The following is a 3,009-nucleotide window of genomic DNA, read 5'->3' as shown; positions in this document are numbered from 1 at the left end:
AAATCCTATACAATGTGGACTTGGTGAAATTAATGAATAACAAAAATATGGTAAGGTAACAGTGAGTAAGAACCGGGTGCTGTGCTAAGTGTTGTTTATGTACCATTTAATCAAATCCTACCAAACTTGGGAGCCAAGAGCCATGATTTATCCCCTTTTAAAGATAAGGAAAATTAAGTTGCTAACTTAGGTCTCCATTACCAGTAAAACAGGTGCTACTTAAGGAACAAATAGTCCTATTCTTAAACATACAGCTTTAGCTGCACTTGAATAAAAATGATCAACAATAATTCTCTAAAGTGAAATTGCATTGGACAAATGCTTCAACATTTCCCTAAATTAAGGATTTCACAAACAGGATCAAGAGACTGGAGTATTTTGGTATCAAAACCGCTGCAGCTCTGACAAGCCCTTTCTGTCAGCAGATGGCAGTGACTCAGAAGAACAGCCCTGCTCAGCAGAGGTCAACCACCTCCAGATGAAGGTTGAAAGTCTATTCGAGGACATTAAAGTGCACCTTTAAGTTTATAAATCATGGAAAGTAGGAAAAAATGTCATTTGGAAAGAGCTAAGTGGCAGGGCTAAATCAGGGTTGTGCTACATTGCTTTCTTATGTCTTTTCCTTTCTATGAACATACAAGTCATAACCTGCATTTCTCTTTGAGATAGTGTTTTAGCTGGTGGATTTGAGGCAAGCTTCACCATGTGAAAACTCATCCTTTTCTTCCTAGATCCTAAATTAACGCCTACTTGTTCCTCAGAGCCCTGTTTTATGTACTCCAAAGGACTGGAGATTTGTAGACCATCTGCCACAAAGGGAGTGAAGCTTCCACCAAGATCCATATTCTTCATTTTCCCATCCTGGAGCCCCTCTCCCTTCTAGCAGCCAGCCAGACCTGCAAGGAAAATTGTCCCTGACTTACCAGTTAAAGAGAAAACCTTAGACTGTGAGGAGAAGTATGCCATAAAGTCACCAGCTGAATAAACCATTACTGTTTTTAGGGGGTTTTAAATACAGGCAATTTGAATATGTAATTGATTCTGAGCACAGCCTCATCCCATGTTTTTCTCGGTCTACTCAGAACCACATTGTGAATGGAAAACAGCTGGAGTAATATCTGGGGATGATGGAGCCAGTACCTCATGGTCACTACAGCCTCCATGATGTATTTAGGAGGTGGTTTCTTTTGGCTTGGCCCCAAACTGGGGGCTTGGACCCTTGAAATGCCAGGTCCAGAGGCCCACCCCACAGACAGTGCTTGGATGTTTAGCCTTCCCCCCACACTGTTCTCAGAAAGGATATCCCACACATTGTTCTGTAGACAAGCATACAAGTATGTGTTTGGGGGAAACATGGTCTTTAGAAAAGTAAGTCTCCATTCTAGCTCTGAGGTTAAAGAGAGGTAGCTATGATCACAGTTTAAATGTTAAGTTTGACTAGCAGAGGATGACGTCAGTCTAAAGCTCTCTTTGGGGGCAAATGTACATTTGGATAAATCCCAAGAAGCCCATAGCTTATGCTGTGACCTTAACTCAACACTTCTAGGATTAGGCAGTTTTACAAGCTGATGCCTATTTATTCCAACAAGGTAGAATATTTCTTGTTTAGCAACACATTCAGTACATTATTTTGTATCTCTAACCCCCACTGCCCCCAATAGGCATAGATAAATAAGTACATACATACATTGAAATGGTAAAAGAAACTTGGCTGTCCTCACTTGGGCAGCACATGTACTAAGAATAGAACAATACAGAGAAGATTAGCATGGCTTCTGAGCAAACAGGATACACAAATTCATCAACTGATCAAACATAAACCCTCCAACTGTAAAACTCCCAGAAAATATAGGCAGTAACCTCCTCAACAATGATCTTGGCGACATTTTTTTTGGATTTTTCACCACAAGCAAAACCAACAAAAGCACATGAAACATGTGGGTCTCAGTCAAACTAAAAAGCTTCTGCACATCAAAGAAGACCAACACAGTGAAAAGGCAACCCACCAAATGGTTGAAAATATTTGCAAATCATGTATCTGATAAGGGGCTAACACTCAAGAAATATAAAAACTCCTATAGCTCAACAGTAATAAAAAACAGGCTGGTTAAAAAATGGACAGATCATCTGAATAGACTTTTTTTTCTAAAGAAGAGACATCAACAGAGACATCTTCTCTAAAGAAGAGACATGAAAAAGTGCTAAACATCACTAATGATCAGGGAAATGCAAATCAAACCACTGGATACCACCTTACACTTGTTAGAAAGGCTGTCAACAAAAGAAATGTGTTGGTGATAATGTGGAGAAAAGAAAATTCTAGTGCATTGCTAATGGGAATGGAAATTGGGCAGCCATTATGGAAAATAGTATGGAGGTTCCTCTAAAAATTAAAAATAGAACTATCATATGATGGAGAAATTTCTCTTTCTGGATATTTATCTAAAATAAAGTGAAAACACTAATTGGAAAAAATACACACACCCATGAACACTGCAGCATTATTACAATAGCCAAGTATGGAAACAACCTAAGTGTCCAACGATGGATGGATAAAGAATGATTTATATATCAACACATATATTCATAAAGAGATCTTGCATTTGCCAGAAGAGGGATGGATCTTGAGAGCACCAGGCTATATGCAGAGAAAAATACCTTATGATCTCCTATGTAAAATCTTCAAATGCAAACCCAGATACAGACAACAAATTGATAGTTGCCAGAAGCAGGGAGTGGGGGTGTGAAAGAAATGGGGAAAGTGGTCAAAAGGTACAAATTTGCAGTTCTAAAGTAAGTTGTGAGGAAGTAACGTATAGCATGATAACTACAGTTAATAGTACCGTGTTGTACATTTAAGTTACTAACAGAATAGATCTTAAAAGTTCTTATCACAAGGAAGAAAAAATAACTAAGTAGAATAAGGGATGTCCGGTTGCTTTGTTAAGGTGATCATTCCATAATGTATACAAATAGTGAGTGAATTCTTGTGTGGTACACCTAAAACTA

The 3,009-nt window shown here is 38.5% G+C and overlaps 1 non-coding gene across 1 annotated transcript; it reads left to right on the top strand.

Moving 5' to 3' along the window:
* Positions 1-1,713: 1,713 nt before the first annotated feature.
* LOC123577594 lies at positions 1,714-1,820 on the top strand. The gene has a single exon (XR_006701949.1). It is a non-coding gene; the product is annotated as a U6 spliceosomal RNA (small nuclear RNA).
* The last annotated feature ends 1,189 nt before the right edge of the window (positions 1,821-3,009 follow it).

This window comes from Leopardus geoffroyi, chromosome D2 (genome assembly GCF_018350155.1).
Source record: "Leopardus geoffroyi isolate Oge1 chromosome D2, O.geoffroyi_Oge1_pat1.0, whole genome shotgun sequence".
Taxonomy (NCBI): domain Eukaryota; kingdom Metazoa; phylum Chordata; class Mammalia; order Carnivora; family Felidae; genus Leopardus; species Leopardus geoffroyi.
This window is presented reverse-complemented; position numbering and strand designations above follow the sequence as displayed.